Genomic DNA, 23,066 nt, shown 5'->3' on the forward strand with positions numbered 1-23,066 from the left:
GTGCATTTGGCAGCAAAAAACTGATTGTCTGAGTCCTAGAGGATGCAGCCCAGCCCCCTGTTGCACAGATTTTGTCTAGCAAGTGTTGTTGGTGAATAGGATATAGGCTCCTTCTTCGCAATGGGGAAATACTTGGCTTGGAGTGGAGTCGAGTGAAGGAGAGCAGTTTTGCAACTAAGAATTTAATTTCATTCAGGGTGGCGGCGAGGCTCGGTTCTACCCCTTCGATTGTAGCTGACATTTTGAACTTCCAGATCTCCCAGAGAATAGTAGGGAGTTTTCCGGTGTTCTTGTTCCCTGAGTTCTTGAACATAGATGTAATGAAGAATGCTCAATCTTGGGTGGAGTCCCCATAGAAGTCTGCAGTACATGTTGATTTGTAAGGAAGAAAATTTCCAGCAACTTAATGCAAAAGGGCAATGAATCAGAGCATGGCTCACAGTGTCGACCTCGTGGGAGCAGAGGGACCACAAAGGCGATGGTCTCAGGTTTCTTGCATATAACCTTTGATTAGTAGTGATTGCATTATGTCCACATCTCCATAGAAAAGACTTCAACTTTGATTGGATTGGTAGAGACCACATCCTTGACCATACAGGTCAACCATGGAGGTTGATGCATGGTTTGTAATCACTACACATCTTTATATCAAAAGCTAAGATGTGCTATGCCATTAACGTATTCCTTTGAAGTTTGAAAAGGAAAGTTTTATAAGACAATTGTAAAACCTTTATGATGTTGGGGATAAAACGTTGGACTGTGAAAAAGAAAAAGCTTTTTGTGGAATAGATGAGAATGCAAAAAATGAATGCACAAACTAGGAAGGACAAAGCAAGAGGTAATCATATTATATTTGTGATGCGTCCAAAATTTGTTCAGCCTTGAGATGCTTGAGGAATCACCTGCAAAACAGTGTTAGACGTGGCCCGACCTTGGGGTCGGAAGGCCACCTCCGAAGACTAAGTTAGTTTTGGAACTGATCATAAAGCTCTAGCGAGTTGCGGAGCAGAAATTGAATATAAGCGCAAAGGAAACGATTCAGATACCTCTGCTTTATGCGACCCTTTAGTTTATATAGGGTTTACCTCTTGTTCTCAGTCGTTGGATTCGTTCATGATCCTTCTTGGTGGCCGTCCGATTGTAGGGTTTTACCCCTTTTCTCGGGGGTGGAAGCAGTTTCCATGTTTAGCACGATTTCCTACTCAGAGTAGCAGTAACTGTTTATAACTCAATCATGTATCCCGAATTCTTCGGGGTTACGTCTATATCTATAACTGTAAAGTCAGTCATCTTCACGCAACTGGTCCTGGCCATGCCATGGTCGTTGCTAACTGGTATCTATGACCTGACCGTGGTTGAGCCGTATTCCACCAGAGTTGAAGATTGAACCGAAGGTAGACCCAGAAGGTAGACCCGGTTCGGTAGCAACTTTCCCGACCGTCGTTAAATCAGGTTCGGTAAAATTTTATCCACAACAATTTGATTTGGGAGTTGCCCTAGTCAATGACATACTCAAAGAGAGTAACTAATGTGGTATGAGCATGTCTAGTAGAGGTCCAAGGAAGTCCAGTTGGGTAGAGTGACATGATTCCAAATGAAGGGGCAAAAAAGGGCTCGAGGTACGCTTAAACTAATGATGTGAAGTGTGAAGAGCATCTTTGAAAGATTTCAATTTTAAGGGAGATGCACTGTGTTTCCAATGGATAGGAAGGAGGCTTATGTAAAAAATTCTTAAGGAAAAAAGAATATTATATTATATTATATTATTATATTACTATTGTGGATAAAATATTACTGAACTTGGTTTAACCACAGTCGAGAAAGTTGCTGCCGAACCGGGTCTACCTTCGGTTCAATCTTCAACTCCGGTCGAATACGGCTCAACAACAGTCGGGTCATAGATCCAGGTTAGCAACGGCCATTGCATGGTCGAGACCAGTTGCGTGAAGATGATTGACTCTACAGTTATAGATATAGACGTAACCCCGATGAATTCGGGATACGTGTTTGAGTTATAAACGGTTACTGCTACTCTAAGGAGTAGGAAATCATGCTAAACATGGAAATTGCTTCTACCCCCGAGAAAAGGGGTAAAACCCTACAATCGGATGGCCATCAAGAAGGATCATGAACGAATGCAACGACCGAGAACAAGAGGTAAACCCTATATAAACTAAAAGGGTCGGACAAAACAGTGGTATCTGAATCATTTCCCTTACTCTCGTATTCAATTTTTGCTCTGCAACTCGCTGGAGCTTTGTGATCAGTTCCATAAATGACTTAGCCTTCGGAGGTGGCTTCCCGACCCCAGGGTCGAGCCACATCTAACACTGTTTTGCAGGTGATTCCTCAAGCGTCTCAAGGCTGAACAATTTTTTTTTTTTTTTTTTTGGTGTAGACTGAACAAATTTTGGACACGTCAATTTACTATTAAAAGTACAAACTGAGGTTTTGCTTGGTATACTTTTTCATTAGACCAATACAACCCCACTTAACCCCAATAGTTGCATCTTTTTACACTATTTTTGCCAAATGAAGATATCTAAAATACCCCAGTTTATCCCCAATGGGTATAAGTGTACAACTTCTAACACTATTCCCTCCCAACAAGGGCATCTCCTTCTCAACAGGTACATGTCTCCAAAGGCATCAACACAACAAAGAGAACTCTGCCAAATTTTATATCCAACATAAGAAACCCCACAGCAGCCACACACAACATGGAACTTACTCATGCTTTAAATTTACTTCTCGGGCTTTACCCCCCCCCCCCCCCAAAAAAAAAAAAACTTCAAGTTTTTCTCTCACAGCAGTCACCTTCCAACCCAACACAGCACAGCAGGATGGCCCTTTTCTTCTTAACCTACTAAGGTTCCCATCTGCAAAACTTGGTCGAGTTCCTAACCATTGGCTCTCCTTTCCTAGCAGAGATTTTTCTAAGGCTGCACTTAAATTTTCTGCAATTCAATTCATTCTCTAGATTCAAGTAAGTGCCTCTCTACAGGGAACCTGGGTTTTCCCCCTCCTTTTTCCACTTGTTTCTTTCTGACGTTCCTTTTTGTTGTCTACAATATTTTCCTGATCCCTAAAAGGAGGGATATGTTCGGCACACAAAGATGAACCTGAAGAGGAAGCCAGGGAAGTGAATAAATGGCTTGGAGATGATGAACATGCTCCTCCAACCAAAGTAGTTAGAAGGAACTGAAGGTGCCACAAAAAAACAGACTCTCTCTAGAGAGCAGAGCGACAACATGAGATTCATGAACGTCAAGAGGAAAGGATTTCAACCATTTGGAAAGAGCCAAAATAAAGATTGCTAACATCCTTGATGCCTGGGCTTGAGTTCAATACTGGTATTTTTTAGCATTGCAGAGCAGCAAAGAATACTTGACTTTATCTATGCTCTACAAGAAGGTAGGGAAGGAGTTAAAGGAACCCTTTTGTATCGTGTGTTCTGATGTACATTTGCCACTGGTATTTTCTATATATCTAATTGTGGATTTCTATATGGTTATGTCATTGCTTGGATCATGGATTTTGGATTTTTTTATTATTAGATAAACGAATACACATCAAACTGTAAGTACAATAGATAGAATTTTATTGTATTCACAGCAGCCTCGATAGAATTTTATTGTATTCACAGCAGCCTCATTTGAGCAGTAGATAAATTCATGTCCAGTTTTAGCAAGTTGTTAGAAATAGGTAAAAGTAACATTAACCACTCCGCTGGCCACGGCCTAGACAGTTGGGCAGAATTTATAAATCCAGAAAAGTTAGTTAGAACAGGGGCCTTCAGACAGATTTTCTTCCCAGAAGCATATGCCAAGGTTTTTCAAGGCCAAATGCACCCTGTTACAAATAAAATGCATTAATTTTAGTGGGTTAGAAACATGGGCACCATGTCTACAAAGATTTTCTTCCTACCAAAGATAGTAACAGGTTGCTGTCACCACTATGAACACCCAAGAGAGGACATGTTTTCTCCATCTATATAACTCACATAAAGTAACACAGAAGTCAATAGGAAACTTAAAACTAATCCCGCTTAGCTGTGCTGTGCTACAAGGGGGCCAGCAAAGCAGATTGCCAAACTATAGTCACACCTGAAAAAAAGATGCAGAACAGGTTCATTATGTTGCTTACAGAAGGTGCAGTTTGGGATAATGTTAAGACCCTCTTGAAGTTTTTTCACCCGCTGGTAAACCAGTATGAAACAGCCTCCACTCTCCAGAAAAATGTATTATACCTGGGAATTCCTTTCAAGTGCCAAAAGAGAGACCACCAACATTTAATTTTCAGATGTAGAGGTTCAGGTGAAGGCAATTGCTTTACCATTAATTTTGTAGTAGATTTAACTGATTTGGAGGGGGTGAGACTCCTATAGTCCTTACCTTGGGATATGTTAATTTTAGCAAGTTCCTGAGCAAAATGAAGAGGCACACTTTGGAGTAGTACATCATTATTCCAATGATTATTAATAATAAACTCAGAGACTTAACATTAATTTTGGATCTTGGATCCTTCTCTAACTAGAGACTTTGAGCAAGGTGATGGGGTTTGGTCTGGGTTCACTGCGTTAGGTGGGGGGAAGTAGCAGCTAATTGTTACCCATGAGAAAGGGAAAGAAAAAACTTGGCATTTGTTATCCATGAGAAAGTAGCTTATGGAACTACAGACAGATCCAGTTGTTTAGGAAGTTTCAGTTTTGGTGCGGTGGAGAATATCCTCCTTAGGTCCCTAACAGTGTCTCGTGAACAAATCTGATATTTTGTGAAGGCTTATATATGATAGTTATTGTAGAAATTATTGATGGAACAAAAATGATTTCAGCTGATTTTATGTTAAAATTTTCTCCTATGCTTGATATGAATTGATAAATTGATTTCCCATGCTTTGGTGTAAGCGTGATAGCTAGGCTCTGAAGTTGGTATTCTTTTTTCACTTCCAAAATTTCATCTAAACATTGTATTTTCTGATACTGTTTCTTCCTTTATTTGACCTCATATTGAACTCTTCCTGAAAGAAAATCTGTGTGTTAAAACTCTTTTGAAACATAGTTGCTGATTTCATCCCACTCCATCATTGAAATTTTAACTTTTCTTTCACTTCTGGCTTTTTGAGGAATACCCTGAACAGAAGGCCTTGATGTCTATTTCTTTTTTTTAGTTGGGTCAAGATATGTTCACATTTTTCTTTGATTTTGTGCTTCTAGAGAACTCTTTTGATATGTTTAGGACTCAATTGAGACTTTGTGGATTGTGCCATAAGGATTAGTGCTTTAGTGCAGGGCTATATTTCCTTCAAGATACCCAGTATGCAATAGTGTGGATTGTTTGCTTCATTCTTTAAAGAATTATTTCTGAACTTTAAGGAGTTATAAGCTGCAAGAGAATAAGATTGGGAAGTTTTCCCCTAGATGAGTGTGGATATCATTTGAAAAAACAGAAGAGAAAAAAGGCACACTTTTCCCATTTGCCCAACTAACTGGATATCGATGGGGTAAAAAATCTCCTATTTGGCAGAGATGCCCCTGTATATGCATTAGTCCCTCCTTATATCTCTGTGGATCCACCTACTAATAAATCCCTAGTGCCCTTGACCATGGCTTTGGCCAGCACAATGTATAAATAATAATTGCTTGTGTTAGGTGCAAGTAATTGCTAAGTTGTAGAAATGAATACATGTAACTATTCTAAAAAAGAATACAAAGGGATAAGGTATATTTCATAAAGAATTGTTGTCACCCTCCCTCTAAGCCTCACGGTTTTAGGTTCTGCGGTCAATTAATTGCCCTTTGGAATCATCAGCTCATCAAGCCAAGCGACGTAATACGAGACATTGCAAGTCCCCCCCCCCCCCCCCCCCCAGAAAGAAAAAATAAAAAATAGAGAGAGATAAAGAAGAAAGAAAGAAAGAATATCTCAGCCTTGGCTAGAATTTGTTGCATAGAACCTATTGTAAGCATTGTAAGGCATTGTGAGCTTTGTACCTTATTTTTCATACAAAGGCATTTTTTCAGTATACAGGGAATAAGGATATTACATATGCCATCAGTAAGAGTCAAACATATGACCTCTTCATTAACAGTTGTTGGTTTTATCAACCGAGCAATCTTGCATTGGCTTGTACTTACTTTTATTCAATAGGGATTCTGAAGACCTAAAGGCACTTAACAAGTAGGATTGAGTGGCCACATTCCAACCCTTGGTTTTATGACTTGTTATCCCAATTTCACTTAGCCCTTGTGACGGATGAATTTATCTTTTACCAATTTTAAAAAACTGGTAGGTAAACCCAAGGCTAGGCATAGATCTACACCTTTTTGCTTGGGCTAGTCAGACTCATATTTTCTATTAATATTGGTTGTGTTTTGGAACATTGAACAAAACCCTTATTTGACTGTCTCTAAAACCCTTGATCAAAAAATTTAAGGAAAATGTGAAGAAAAATGAACTAATCACATTGCATCAAACATTAAATTCATCGGTATTTATTAAAGAAGAAACAAGTATTCATGTGCATTGCATATGGTATTGTACTAATCATACTATCATACTACTAATATAAAAGCACAAATTGATGGAGAATTGTTACATTTCAGTTCCCTAAAAAGCCCCTACTCATTCGCACATTTACCCCCTATCCGTTCTCAGTCATAGATGGAGGACGGCTGAACATGAAAATTTTCGGAAAAGACATGGTAAATATAGTAAAAATAAAGGTTACATTATAGTTTCCCAAAAAACCCCTACTCGTTCACACATCGAGGATGGTTGTAATAATTAAAAACATATCAAAGGGCGAAAAGTGCCTTTGAATCCACGAAAACATAGTTCAAAATGTAATTTTCCAAAAAGACCATTATGGTTCAAATATACCTAAAAAAATAGTAGACGGTTTTCCTAAGATGTCCTTTACATGCAACTGCTCCTCATTTACTATATTTACACAATATATTCTCAACCCCCTGCGCCCCCCCCCCCAAAAAAAAAAAAAAAAAGGCTACAAAGGATATTTACGACCTGAACTCTTAATCTCTACTGCATTCTTCTCTCTTCTCTCCATCAAGGATATTTTCTAAACTAAACTCTTAATTCTAGTTATTACTCTCCAGCAACTACTCAAGAAGACATTCTCTCATCATCTTCTAGGAGCATTTACTCCTCCATATGATGATTTATGTTTGGACGTGGGTCGTGGGTCATGGATCTAGAAAACCCGATTTTGGGTTTTGCAGTAAGGAGGTGATTGATCATACAGTCACAACTCTCTGCAGGTGACCTTACGTACATATGTAGCTCTCTGAAGGTGTCCATACGGGCCGGTAAATAGAGGTTAAGCTCTGAACAAAGGATCCATTCCATTTTTGGTGAAAAAAAAAAATAAAAAAATCTATTTAAAAAATTTTTTTTTTTTTTTTTTTTTTTTTTTTTTTTTTTTTTTCTTTTTTTTTTTTGCAAGTAGACTCTGTTGGAGTGCTGCCTTCAGATCTAGGAGTTGTTGTATCTTGGAGGTAAGAACGTCAAGGTCAAACCCAGCAGCATAAAGGGGACGTTCAAATACCTTAAGGAAAAGTACAGTTCGTACACCTCAACTCACCCTGTGAAAATTCGTGCTGGTTTTCCTTTCGCTCATTCTACTACATTCGGGTAAGTGATTCTGAAATAATATATATTTGATATATTCGTTTCTCCTTGATTCTGTTATTGGTCTGTTTATATTGTGCCTTTGGTCTTCTGGTTCTAACAAGCTTTAGAATAATAAGAGCAAATACTTGTTGGATCAAGTTCGTTTTTAGAGCTTCGGACATGTATTTGTACATTAATCAAAAATATTCATTTTAGAATTTTCAATTAAACATGAAAATTAAATCCCAAAGCGACCAAATATTGACTGAAGTGAACACAAAATGTAACTGCTACGCAGGCTCTTAGCAAGGTCAAATTCTAAACTTCTAGATTTCGAGATGCAAATCTTATAGATGTATATAATCAAGATATGTTAAAGCAATTTCATGAACTGTAAAGATAGCAGCATAAATAAATAAAGGCTAGTAAGAATATTCACAAAATCATGCATACTTCTCCAGCACTGATTGATGCTGCTCTTGAAGTAAACTAAAGACATAAGGCGTACATCTACCTGAGAAGGTAGATCCTTTGCAGTGATCATTTATTGAATTAATCAGAAACTGGAAGACAAAAACTGGGAGCAATAGAAAACTAGTAACAGCATAAACCAAATGATTCATTTGCATTAGGCACACCCATGAAATGCATATTTAGTACCTACGATGGAATACCAATCACCAAAAGCCAGATAACAATAACAATATGCAGATTGAACACTTCTGACATAAAACAGTCAAAATCTCTGCTATTTTATGAAAGGCTTGTTCTCCACTCAGCAAATTGAAGAAGTCGGAAGCAAACAGAGCCATGACTTTGACTAAATCTGGCAATCAACACTACAAATGGAGAGGTATTAAATGTAAGATTTGAACATGACTAATGAAGAACGATAAGAATATCAAAACAAAAACATAATAAAAATAGTTAACACAAATAGCTACTTTCGACTAAGGCAATGAAAGAAACACCATTATCTACAAAATTGACTTGAAATCAATCCATATGTGATGACGACTAAGAAAGAATCAACCAGAAAAAGACATAAATGAGTACATAATCAAGGAAATGGGGAAAAAATAATGGATTTGCATGATTACAAAGAGGAACAACGATCAGAGACAGGCATCATCATGGGTTTGCTGGTTTAACAACTGCTGATTGTTACCGATAAAAGCCGAGACGGAGAGAGACAGAGACTGGGGGAGAAGACAAATGGAAGAAGCATAAATAGTGAAGGGTTTACAGGCTACCCCTAGAGAAAGGAGTTTCAGGAAAAAGAAGAACAAGATGACGAGCTCCTGATCGTGGATTAGAAAATGTAGTAAACCTTCACATTCATTGGATTCCTTGGAATGGAATCCAACTTTAAGGAATTGATTTGCCAAGGAGTTTCTTTCTTTATTTTTAGGTAACCGATTCGCAGAGGTGTCTCTAGTGAGAAGAGATACTGCAGAAACGAAGAGACAGGATTCAAAGAGCTGTACCATTTAAAAGGGATCAATACGTAATAATAAATAGAAAGGGGTTTTTTTTTCGGTTTCGATACAAACGATAACCATGCAATTACAATAGTTATTATTTTGTGCCCACAACGGCTTTTTGAATTGTGATCCCATTAATAATCAACAAAATAATTATGAATAGATAAAACGTAAATGACTTTTTGTTCCATTTTTTGTATTTCCATAAGAAGAAGTTACATGGGATTCTTAAATTCACAGAATCCCATATAATTTATTGGGAGAGAAAAAAATTTCAATGTTTTTTAATGTTGTTTGTTTTCATCAATTAATATTTCTTGTTTTTTTAGAAAATCTTTGAATTCAAATAATTTTAAGAATAAATAATTTATTTTTAATGATTGTAATAATTAATTATTAATAATAATGTGTAATTGTAGTTGATTGATAATGCGTGGATCTGGGGTTGGAGGGTTCAGTTTATTATACCTGTGTGGGAGGTACTATTTATTGCTGTCGTTTAAGTGAGGTAATGTGATGGTCAACCGTTTTTAAGGGGTGCGATCGTTTGATTACGGGTTTTTTTGAGAATGTTCATGTCTATTTAGGAGGGGTATTTTGGTTTAAGAAAATACGTGCCACAAGTGTTGGAGGTTTTTCTTTTATATAGTAGTATAGTAAGATAATAATAAAATAAAAGATATTATTATTAATAATAAAAAAAAAAAAATATAAAAAATATTTTAATTATTATATACTTGATAGATCATGGTGAAGGCTGTTGTGGTTATGTGTAGTAGCGAAGGTATCAACGGCACTATCTACTGTTCCCAAGAAGGACATTTGTTTTCAAGATAAATTTGAAAATTATAAAAATCTATTTTATAAAATAGTGATGGCAAACGTATTTTTTATATTAGTTGCAAAATGATTATGGTAACTAATTTAAAAATAATAATAATAATAAAAAGAGCAAATTACACTGACACCCCAAAATGGAGGCCTTAAAGCACTGACACCCCATTTTATGTTTAAAAAACACATAGGTCCTATTTTGTTAGAATGGTTATTACTTGGTTAGTCATATTTATACAAAGACTATTATACCCTTGACTTATTCTCCAATAAATCTATTTTCATTTACTCAAAAAAAAAAAAAAAAAAAAAAAAAAAAAACCGACTAACCCTGTGCACGATTGGGATTTCAACGGTTTCACTTATCATTTTTCCCTCCATTCAACCATTCTTTCTTCTTTCTTTCTTCTTCTTGTTTCTTTTTTTTTCTTCTGATTTTACGTTTCTGGTTTGCTACAAGGAAGAGGGGACAGAAAGAGAGAGAGGCCATTTCATTTCTCATTTCTCCTTCAACGGTTTCACTTCTCATTTCTCCCTCCATTCAACCATTCTTTCTTCTTCTTCTTTCTTTTCTTTTTCTGATTTTACGTTTCTGGTTTGCTGCAAGGAAGAGGGGACAGAAAGAGAGAGAGAGGCCAAGAGGGTGGTGTTCAATTAATCAAGAAGCACATATTCTTTATGCCTTGCTTCATTTTGTCATATTAAAGGCTTGCTAGAGGCTTTATTTGACTCATAAAGTTATATTTGCTGCAATTTTCTTAAGATCAGATTTGAATCTAGGTGATCTCTTCTTCCTCCTTTTTCTCTTTTCTTCTTTATTATCTTTTTGCATCTAGACGTTTGATGCTAGACAGATTGCAAGTAATTTTCTCCGCCTTCGAAGGTTTTGCGATGAAAACAAGCTAGACAGATTGAAATTTCTTCCGCCTTCAAAGGTTTTGCAATCAAAACAACAGCAACGAAGAACATATGTAGATGTGAATAGAGCTTTCTTCCGATTATCCGATGAAAACCACAGCAGCGAATGAACATTGCTGAACATTGGGCGAAATTCTGAATAGGTTCTTCCGCCGATGAAGCCAGAATTTTTGAATATGTTCTTCCGCCTACAAAGCCACGAAGGGGTTTTTTTTTTTTTTTTTTTTTTTTTCCTTCTCAGATTTTAGTAAGGGCATTGTGGAATTAAAAAAAAATTTAACAGTGGGTTAACAGTTTCACTAACAGAATGGACTAGTGTGTTTATTGAATTGGGGTGTCTGTGTTTTTTAAACATAAAGTGGTTAAGGCCTCCATTTTGGGGTTCCAGTGTAATTTGCTCTAATAAAAATCATGTCAAACACGGCCTTAAATGAGCAACATGAAAAAAAAAACACTTTGAACCGTTTTGTGGACTTGGCCTTCTTTTGAGTGTGGACTTGGCCTGAGTGTTTTATTTAAAATTTTAAATCACGACTATATTTTTAAAGGAGTTTTTTATTTAATTAATTTAGAAAGGGGATTCGCTCTTGCTCCGAGAGGATTTAAACTCTGACATCCTATACAGTTGCATTAGTCTTTTAGTAACTGAGTTACTCCTCGAAATTCCAAAAATTAAACTGACTCTAACCTGGACGGTACCGTTACATAGTTAGGGATTTTTATTTGCGGCAAGCAGGCGGCCTGCAGCCAAGGGTTACGATTTTGCCACGTGCATGGTATGAGATCCAACGGTTGTAAATAACTTAAATGTAAATAAATAATTTCTGTTTTACTTCTTTAAACATGATATTTATCAAATCTCTACTTGTTTATCCAAAAGAAACCTTAGGTATCACTCCCCCGCTCGTCGTCGCAGGTTCCATAATTGCGTCTTGAACAGAAACCCTATAATCCATTTTTTCAGCCTCTCCGGAATTTATCTCCCCCGGAACACCAGCTTCTACAATCCCACTTTCTCCTATTCCACATGTTCCGCTACCGAACTAACAGCCCCACCATCTGAATTTTTGGTTTTTGCGTGATGGACTTCGACCTGGAGATTTTACCCATGCTGGCGATTCGATTCGAGAGACAAAGATATGAAGAGAGAGATTCGAGCAATGAAAGACAAAAATCCAAAAAACCCAAATAAGAAATACAGAAATCCAAAAAACCCAAATGGGGAGTGACTAAAAGTGATGAGATTGGGGCATTGTAAAAAAGAAAAGTTTTATTTACATTCATACCCCCACACTTTTAATCCCAACCGCTCCTTTCTTTTCTGTAATCGTGGTTAAATCCAGACCATTGGCGGCAAATAAAAATCCAGATAGTTAGACTTAGACGATGAATGGTTAAGTTGAACAAGTGTCGTGTCGTGTCGTGTCGAATTTTAGGGTTTCCCCAGGCTAGGTTTACAAGAGGAGCCGATGATACCTGTATTCCTTCTTCCTGCTGCTGAAACTAGGGCGGGGGGGGCGGGGGGGGCTGCATTGGGGCGGGCGGGGGGGGTTTTTTTAATCCCAAGCCCAGCCCTATATGGTATAATTTGAGCCCATTCCCGCCCTGGCCCTAGTTCAGGGACAATACCTACAGGGCCAAGCCAAGCCCATTCCCGCCCTAATTGGCCCTAATTGAGCCGAGTCGGAATGGGTTGGCCCTGATTGGCCCTGATTGGCCCTGTCCCTGGCCCTAATTGGCCCTGTCCCTGGCCCTGATTGGCCCTATTCTTGGCGCTGATTGGCCCAGGCCCTAATTGGCCTTGTCCCTAACTTTAATTGGCCATATCTTTGGTCGTAAATATCAAATGTAAGACAGGTAGTAATTAAAATACATATTAAAGTAATTAAATACTTAAATTCCAAACTCAATTCTGGAAAATAAAATATTAAAGATGTCGACAAATAATCCAAAACATAGATTCAATATGTATTTAACTATTTATACCCATTCTGTTTTTTCCTTTGGTTTTTCTCCAGCAGCAAAGAGTTAAAATTATTCATGAAATAGAATAAGTAGAGAGAATAATTGTAATTAAATTTAGGCATATTTGAAAGTCAAGTCAATTATAGAGAATGTCACACAAACTCTTTTTGTAAACTTAGAAACATCAGAGATTCATAATTCAAAAGAAATCTGATAAATGAAAATTTTATCTTCAAAGTCAAGAATTTAAGCCATAGGTAGGTATGTTTTCATTCACAACTGTTCAATAAATTGATATCTTTATTCAATACAAAAAAAATCATATTCAAAACCTTGTTAACAAGTAAATCGACAATAATTTAGTATTCAACAAAAAAAAAGTATTTTTTTCATAGTTAAAGAAAATGATGTTTTAGTTACAAACATAGCTATATGTTTTTAATAATTTTTTTTGAAATATCACAGTAGATTTGTTAGATATTCATGATGAGAAGTTAGGGTATAGATTTGTTAGATATTAATTCTTTATGTAATAGTTTTTATTATTTATAATATATTATCTCGCCTTAGTCACAAAACAAAATCCATATTTTATTGAACTAAAAATGACTTTGTTGGAAAATTAAAAATTACCTTAAAAATAATATAAAAAGTGAATTTATAGTCTAATATGATCAAAGTGACTAAATATCAAAATCAAGACTCATATCAATGTTAGTATGAAGATCAGGGTAAAAATCTAGTACTGTAGTACATGATCATCGTCAAATTATTATTAAGATTAGAGCCAAAATTATGGTCAGGATCAGGGCCAAAATCAAATAGATGCTTATTACATTGGTAATGAGGTTATAATTTATTTTTATTAATTTTCTACAAAACATGATCATGTTTTTAAAATTTGACACGTGTTAATTATCCACCTATATGTATTACAATTAATTCCTCTCCATGTGGGTGGAGGGTCCAGAGTCTTTAGACTCAAATCAGGGCCAGGATCAGGGTCATGGCTAATATCAGGGCCAGAATCAGGGCCAAGATCAGGGCCAAAATCAGGGCTAGGATCAGGGCCAAAATCGGGGCACGGGTCGGGGGCAGAAATCGGGGCACGGGTCAGGGCCAAAATCAGGGCCTTGGTCAGGGTCAAGATCAGGGCCAAGATCAGGGCCAAAATCAGGGCTAAAAATCAGGGACGGGCCGGGATGGGCTGGGCGGGCCAGAGAGTAATCCCAGGCCCGCCCTTGGCCCTAGTTCAGGGCCAGAATATTTTGGCCCTAACCCGCCCTTAGGGCCAAAATCTTTAGCCCAAGCCCTATTCGGGCTCAGGGCGGGCTTAGGGCGGGTCAAGGCCGCCAGGGCCAAACTTGCACCCCTAGCTGAAACTCCTTTGAAGTTTCTGAGAGGCTTCAGTGTTTGGATGTTGCTTTCTTTAGAAAGATCCGTTCTTGAATTTTTGTTAGCAAGATCGGGTTTTTTTAAACAAGAAAAATTCAAGATCGGAAACCAAAATCCGATCTTTGAATTTTTTTTTTTTTTTTTTTTAAATCCGATCTTGAATTTTTTTTTTCCCCTTTACATGTTGCATTTTGATGAATTTGATTGTATGCCTTTCATACAGGCTATATTATTTCCTTCTAGTATTTAATTTTTTTTCAAAATAATTGCAGACTGTTTAAGATGATGGACAGTTTGACCTTCGAGGACTGTACTACTGCCATCCTGTTGGCTTTCATTCCATTCCATTCCTAAAGCAAGCATTAAACAAAAAAGTCGAACATAGTTTGGTTTGGTTTCTCCATGATGTCAAAGTTACTCCATATTATAGAATTGTTTTAACTTTAGGAAAATGAACTACCATGAAATTCCATGACCTTTTGCATTCGGTATATTTGAGTTTTTTGTATGAAAGACTATTTTCCTCCAAGCTTCAGATCATTGATATATGTTAACACACACACGGTCTATTTGTCTCAGTCTTCTTCAAAATATATGATCTAGACAGCAATCAGCTATAATCAAAGTAGCCGAGATAGGTATATCCATTATTTACAATTCTCTGCTATAATCAGTCAAATTAAATCTAAACTCCGATGGTATCCATCAGTGTGCATCACTCCATGCAATCAACCTAATAATCAGAACTTGCAAGAGTGAGTTCTAGGAATTACGATAAGGGAGAGTGAGTACCTCTGCTGATTTTGTGCTCGAGTTCTTGCAAGATCTGTCAAGAAGTTCTCATTGCGTTCCCTCCTGGAAACGGAGGTAGAAGGTCCCATCGAAACCATTTTCTGCTAGTAAAATCAGTCAAGAGTCTCTTCGCACGCTGTAAACAGGTTTTCTGAATCGAAAGTTAGCGAAGAAGCTAGGGATTAGATCTGACTCTCGCAGGTTTTCCTTAAAAGATGTGTTAAAAGTATCACTGAAGCAATTTAATTGGAATTCTGATCATAGGTGGTTCTAGCTCAAGAGTAAATAATTTATTACCTTCAATTTTTGGGCTTTAAAAGGTACCCAAGTTTAATCGAAATTTTGATTTTAAAATGTAATGTTTAGTTTAATTGGATTTTAAGTTCTATTTAGAAAAACATTAGAGGACCGCATAGTCAAGTAATTCAACAATTATTTATATTTTTTTGTGGTTTAAATTTTTATTTATATCAAATGGTTAATAAAATGTAGCATGTAGCCAATGACTCATTTTGTTTTTAGAGACAATAAATTGTTTATTTTATTAAGTAAATATAAAATATAAAAACAGAAATAACAAAATGAAGTGAGTCATGTGACCCTTGGACCTAAACTCCTATTTACCCACTTAAATGGCCTTTGTTTCCCGTGAGCTTTGAATATTATAAAGAATCTAACGTTAATTTTTTATAAACCTTAAACTTTTGAAAGGGTAAAGGATTTTAAAAAAAATTTTTTTTTTAATTTTATAAAACCGTCATTTATCTTCTTTTTAAATTTAGAAAAGAAATTACTGAATCTCAGCTGTCCATTTGCCAGCGAAATTTATTGCGCTGGTTAAACTCAAACTTTGTCAACTTCGTAACGAAATTGGTATAAAATAAGAACGCTAAAGTGCAATAGAATCTGTTTCTTAGGTTTAGCATTTACCCCCAAAAAATACCAATATAACTTTTGAATCATTCAAAGTAAGGGATTCATGACAAGGTTGAGCTCTCTAACGAGATTTTGTTGAATTTAAATTTTGATCTTCGTTGCTTGGAAGCTACCAAAATATACCCTGAAAGTGTCCCATTTTAGACCATCCATATCCATAGTATCACCTTGTGTTCCAAAACTCGAGGATTTTGTCACTTGGAACATACGATGAATTGTCAGTAGAAACTGTAGAAAATAGGAGAAGGGGTGGTTGTTGCTAGCTGTGGTGGAATTTTCAGTGAGATGTGAGAAAAATATCTTTCTTCACGCACCCAAGCAACATGAAATTATTGAATGAACAAGGGAGTTGTTTTGAAAATTTGAAAAATTAAATGAAGTTCTGTAAAATAAAAAAATTATATTTTGTTTCACCCCTTCATCCCATGGGTAAAATGATAATTTTAAAGTTAAAGTTAGCAGAAAACCAATATTGGGTTTTTTTTTATAATATTCTAAATTTATTAGATGGAACAAATTGAAATATTGACCACTCAAGTGAACAAACAAGAGTTTGGGCTCAGCTTAAGTAAACAAAATGAAAATAATTTTAAATGATTTTAAAGTATTTTTTCAAATTTACTTGTAAGATGATTCATGAGAATAAATGTGTTTTTTCTATTTAAAATTGGCATTAGGAATAAGGGAACATTTCAAAAACAATGAGTTTTAGGGGATATAAATATAATAGTTTGAAAATCCAGGGAATGTAGACATAATTTACTTTTTTTTTTTTTTATGATGTATACTGCATGGACTAAATTCAAGTTTGTTACAAGATGTGAGAATTATTATAAATTATTTTTTTCAACAACGAATGTATAAATTAGGGAAAATAATACAATAAGTACATGAATTTATGATATCATGTCATTTTTTTTTTGGTAATAACATCATTTATTGTTTCTATAAAAAAAACATTATTTATTGAGGATTTATCAAAGCAACAGAGGAATCACCTAGTCAAGAAGTGGAGAGTGGCCAAATAGTAGGCACCTCAACAAACTGGACCTTCCAAGCTATAATATGACATCCGCTACATAATTGCGAGTCCTTGAAACAAAAGAAACTAAAAATAGAAAAAAATAAGTGCAACATATCGACAATATGATCAATGCACGCCGTATGAGGGGGTGATATCATGCCATTCATTCGCATTTTTTCAAGTCATGAATTATGAAATTTGAAAAAGTATATAACAATAAAAACAAATGAATGAAAGCTATTAAATAAGCATCGTATGATAGTTAATCATAAAATTTCTTCTTACTTCTATGATATCCGAAGTCATTGCAGATGCAGTACATCCAATTATATATAATTAATCAATATCATTTGAATTGTTATATTCTGTCCAAATTGAACCAAAGTGTAATGAAGTTTGAAGAGGAAATAATATATATTTTGTGAAAGAAAAATTTTAAAGTAAAAAAATATAATAGTGGAGATATCAACCATGAAATAATTAGAAATATTTCTCAAATTATTAGCTGTTGGAGGTATTTGTTTCAATTGCTTTATAATACTTTCCTTATAAATAAATAAAAAAATGTTTTCTATTGATGATATCTTTCTGCAAGTCAAGCTTTCAGTAAGCCAAACCTTCCGAGACCTGATCATGTTTTTCGAAACTAATCAAGGATATCTAACAAGTTAAGTCACATTAAAGTTTCTAATCAGACACTAAGGCTCTTATCAGCTGTTTTCTCACAGAACTTCTTATTAACCATCAAGGTTCTCATCCGCCATTTTCTTAAAAGGCTTCTAATCAACAATCAAGGCTTTCGTTAGACATTTTCTCAAAAGGCTTCATCAGCAACTTTTGCATAAAATTCCTAATCAGCTGCTTAGCAAAGAAAAGGTTACGCAATTATACAATTTCTTCAAGTTCAATGTAGCATGGAAGATGAAGTTGGATCAAAAGTTGTATCCTAAGGGAAAAAAGATACAACAACAGATTAGAGTACAAAAAGAAATAGCAGGTGATTAGAAATACAATAAGTGGTCAGAGGTGTAGCATATGGTCAGATGTGTAGTAGGTCAGAAATTACTGCACTCTCTGTATTCTTTTCACCCCTACGATTCTTTTCCTTTTCACATTTTTAAAATGATCTGGGGGATGAACATTTTCCAAGTGCAAAAGAAGATCAAGATTGGATGAAAAAACATTTTTCTACACATGTCAAGTGTCAAAGGGCCCAAATTCAGCCACATAGTTGGTAAAAAAAATTCAAAGATGAGCTTAAACCTAATTTCAAAGACAGATGGCTCTGATTGAATCCAGTATCTATTGATTGATCTCTCCACCTGACTAGAATTGGATGATTCCCGATGAACTCCCAAGATCAAATGATGAGCTCTACAAAGCTTTAGATTGATCTCAGAATTCCTGATCAACTCGTTTGATCTAGGATGAGCTCGAAAGTTTTTGATGAGCTCCACAGGTTGAACAGATGAGCTCTACGAAGCTATAGATTGATCTCAGAATTTCTGATGAACTCTCTCAACTAAAGGATGAACTCAGCGTGCAAATAATCCCTCATAACTGGAGATGAGCTCAAGTATTGAAGAATTCTCACAGCCCAGACCATGTGAAGAGATGAATTAAAGATGATCAGATAAAAATAGTTTAAAGGGTTAGGGAAAGGATCTAAACCTCCTGACCAGAGTTTCAGATTGATTTCTCACAGCCAGATGAAGAATAAACTCAAGATGACCAGGCAAAAGCGGTTACATTGATCAAAGGAAAAGCTCAAAACCTCTTGACCAGAGTCTTAATTCGATTTCAACTTGATCAGTAGGCTTGGGGGCTAGTGTTGCGAATAAATTACCCTGACTTCGGTTGATGCCGGTTTGACGTGATTCAACTAATGATATGAATCAATTTATGGGTCCGCACGAAGGTTAAACAAAGGCTTAATCATAGCCATCCGATTTATACTTTCCATCCGACGGTCATCAATGATAAAGGACAATGTAAAAAGCCTATAAATAAGGCCAAGATGCTCATAAGAGCTAAGTCATTTGAATATTCACAAAAGTTCACACTCTTCTCACTTATTTTCCATTAAAGCTCTTTAGAAGCTCTCAGAGAGCTCAAAAACCCTACTTCTTGCCCACTACTGACTTGATTGTCGAAGACGGAATGCCGATCTAGCTGATCGGCTCTGTTTCTAATGATCTTCTTCAAACTGTTTGCAGGTAGCAAAGATACAACCAGTTCGAATCAAGCTTGGTGTGATCAAGGGCAAAACTTGCACCAACAATTTCCGTAAATGCTTTCGTTAACTTTTGGAATTGCTAGCTTTTTTCTAGTGTCACCCCATAGAAGAATCAGGCCTGACTGGACGTAAGCTTATAAACTAGGATGGAATTGTGATCTTGTATTCTTATATACCAAATATCAGTCCACTCTTAAGCCACTTTTCTAAAATTCTACAAAACACTATTTTACCCTCATCTTAATTATTAAATTTTAAGTAAACTTGAGCTTAAATGAGGAGAATGAAATTTTCACCATAATTCATAATAGACAAAAAGTCTATGAATTTTGGAGGTTTTTTATTATTTTAAATAAAAATAAAACTGATAATAAATGTCAAACAATTTAAAATAATAAAAATTTCTCATAATTGAGAATAATACTTGATATCAAAAAGAGCCTTATTCGTCCCTCATTTTATCAACAACCAAAGCATCTGACTTGTGATTTTCTTCTTATCTCTTCATTTAAAATAGGGATAATTACTGTTGCCCACCTGTAGTTTGATTTTATTACTAATAAAACCCTGTTCTTTACGAAATTACTATTGCTCCCTTCTTTATAACGGTGTTAAGTAGCCGTTAAGTTTGAATATGTAATGTCTAATTTGCCCTTCATTAAAATTAAAAAATCAAAAGACGATGCTACGCCATTTATAAAAACCAGATTAAATGTCAATTTTACCCTAAACTTCATTTATTTTGAATTAATGAAATGGGCAAAATCCAAACCCGATTTGGTTTCCCGTCTTCACTAAACTTCATTTATTTTGAATTAAATAATGGACAAAATCCAAATCCGATTTGGTTTCCTACGTTCACTAAGCTTTATTTATTTTGAAAATATTTTAGGTGATATTCAATTTCCAATTTGAGTTGAATTTGATTTTCTTTCCTCTTCGGTTTCTATTTGAGTTTTATTCAATCATTCTTTCTTTTGGTGGTTTTTTTTTTTATAAATAAAATGAATTATAGTTATTTTTTTGTCCACAGTTAATTAAGGGTACTACTGTAACTTGACATAAGGATAAATAAGTAAAAAGATAAGTATAAGGGTATTTTGGGGTTTTGATAAATATAAAGATGCCACATCATTAGTAAACTAACGGAACTTAACAGTAGGGGGCAATAGTAATTATAGACAAAGTTGAAGGTTGGATCAGTAATTTTGCAAAGTACAGGGGATACAAGAGTAATAAAATCAAAGTACAGGGGGCCAATAGTAATTATCCCTTTAAAATATTATGTTTGACCAAATCCACTAAGATTATACCATTTGGAGCTGAGTTAGATAATGAGATTCTAAAGGTCTCTCAAGAGTCTAGCAAAGAATTAAGAAATCATAAACCTTGAATCTCTTCATCAAATTTGATTCACATAGCAACCAATTGATTAATAATCCTTGAAAAAAATTCAAGTGATTTATTACTGTAGTTCCATCTTGATTGAAAATAATTTATCATTCCGTATCTTTCGAGCATACAATTGCTCAAGCTTGGACCACAAAGTGTGTGTATGTGTCTCTCCACTAATGTGGTTCAAAATATTATCCTCCATCCATTGTCTTATGTAGTCACATATTTGTCTACAAAAGATAGTTCGTTCTTCATCTATTTTATCTTTTGGCTTCCAACTAACAAACACAGGCAAATAAAAGTCTTTTACATAAAGAAGACATTCGATTCCATCTTTCCTTTCCAAATATGATAATTAGAATTAGAACCATTTAAAGTGAATGGTTTCTCTTTTGGAGGAAAAAATAAAGAAGACAATTCTACTTGCTTTTGTCTTCATTGTTCAACTCACATAAACACTGATGACAACCTGAAAGATTGATTCCACTCTATTTTTGGGATTTTTTTTTCTTTCTATTTCTTCTCCAACAAACATGCAATTAGTCCCTCTTTTGACTTCTTAAAAAAACATATATTGCCCTTCTAAAAGTTATATGACCATCCTTCACATGGAAGAAAACCCAAACCCAACAGATTCTCCTTATGTTGGTTCCATTATAAAAATGATTTTCCTACATCTAGTAATGCCGGAATCTTTAGATTTGTTTATACCGAATTTAAATTCACATTATATTGTTCTGCATGGTCTTTAATTAGTGTATATGAAGCAACAACATTGAACCGAATAGTTTAAGAAGGTAATAACCGTGAGGTAGGAAGGGGAAAGAAGCATAACAATTATTAACTGTGACTCCTGTTCATGTCTACTGAATTGAAATATCATTTTGTTACTATTTTAAAGTCAGCTTCTTTCAACCACAGCTTATTTTAACTGTGACTCCTGTTCATGTGAAACTTTATTTTCATACTACTTAAAACTCCGTAGCTAGACTTCTCATGGTCTAATGAGCGGCCAAGAAAATATATATCTAAAGATATAAACTTGATGACGAAAATGGAATTCATGGGTACAAGTCTCAACAAAGAAAACTTGATTCAGTTTAGTTAAGACTTGGTCAAGCGGCAACGTTTAGCTAGAGGAAAGATTCAGTTTAATCAAAGAACCTAATCACATTAGTTCTTAAACAGCATTTTTATTAAAATTTATTAAGAGACCAATGCTCATGGATAAAAGAGGTTTTTTATTGAGTCTGGCACAGGGAATAACATATCGCCGAATTTCGGTGATATCGGGAGGGGGCAAAACGAAACCCCCTCCTGAAACGAGAATCTTGCACTTTTTAAGCGATTTCTCTCGCGATTCTACTGCAAAATCTTTAAAATTAATGGACAATCTTACCAATTATATTCCAATGATTTATGACTCAAAAGGTAGTGTGATAAATGTAATTAGGAAGATAACCTGCATAGAATAATTTATAGAAATAATTTAAATTAAGAAGACATTTTATATAAAATCTTCAAAATTAATGAGCAATCTTACCTATTATATTCTAGTGATTTAGTCCTCAAAAGCCAACATGCCAAATGTGGTTTGGAAAGAGTATATACGTGAAATAATTATTGAAACAATTTAAATTATGAGGGATTTCGTAATAGAATTTTCAAGAGTGAAAGGGTAATCATTCCAATTATGTCCGAATGATTTAGTGATTTAGTCCTCAAAAGTTAACATGCCAAATTTAGTTAGGGAAGAGTATATACATGAAATAATTTAAATTATGAAGGGATTTTGTAATAGAATCTTTAGAGTGAAAGGATAATCATTACAATTATGTTCGAATGATTTAGGCCTCAGAAGGTATCATATTAATTGTGATTAGACATGAGAATTTAAGTGGAAATATTTATAGGAAATAATTCATATTTGCCACATATTTATCACACTTGGCGAAATATACCAAACGGGAGGCAAAATATCGCTGAGATTTCGCCCGATTCGACTGGTAACGAACCCGGCGAACCGGTCGAAACTTCGTTCCTTGGTCTGGCAATCTAGATTAATCTAACTAACTTAACAAACACTTGAAGAGAGAGCCCTCTTCCAAATGAATATTGTAAAAACTTGGAAGGCAATCAACAACATGCATTAATAGGATAAAAATTAAAGGGGAACCATTTCACTTTTTTTATTTTTAGGATGGAAAGTCACTTGTATCAATCAATATAAGCATTAAAAAAAGGAGAAAGCAATATAAGCATTAAAAAAGAGAAAGCAAGAACAAGAGAGAGCCTGAGCCTCTCCAGGATGAACACTGTGAAAATTTGTAAGCCAATTGACAACGTATGTATTAGTAGGATAAGAATAAAAGGAAGCTGTTTTACATAAATATGTAAGCATAAAGAGTAGAAAACGATTAAGGACATAGCCCTCTTCAACACAAATTGATTGCCTA

At 35.2% G+C, this 23,066-nt stretch overlaps 1 long non-coding RNA gene across 4 annotated transcripts in view; it reads left to right on the plus strand.

Annotated features, from left to right (window-relative positions):
- Window positions 1-4,363, plus strand: part of LOC149016325 (uncharacterized) — a 29,098-nt gene extending 24,735 nt beyond the window's left edge. For 2 of the 4 annotated variants that reach the window (XR_016173722.1, XR_016173724.1), the window contains 2 exons: window positions 2,929-2,986; window positions 3,093-4,363. This is a non-coding gene — a long non-coding RNA (uncharacterized LOC149016325). The remainder of the gene's footprint in view (window positions 1-2,928; window positions 2,987-3,092) is intronic. The other 2 variants (XR_016173723.1, XR_016173725.1) reach the window with 1 other exon arrangement.
- Window positions 4,364-23,066: the final 18,703 nt, after the last annotated feature.

Source organism: Hakea prostrata, chromosome 5, assembly GCF_041222555.1.
Source record: "Hakea prostrata isolate BN-2017 chromosome 5, UWA_Hpros_2, whole genome shotgun sequence".
NCBI lineage: Eukaryota > Viridiplantae > Streptophyta > Magnoliopsida > Proteales > Proteaceae > Hakea > Hakea prostrata.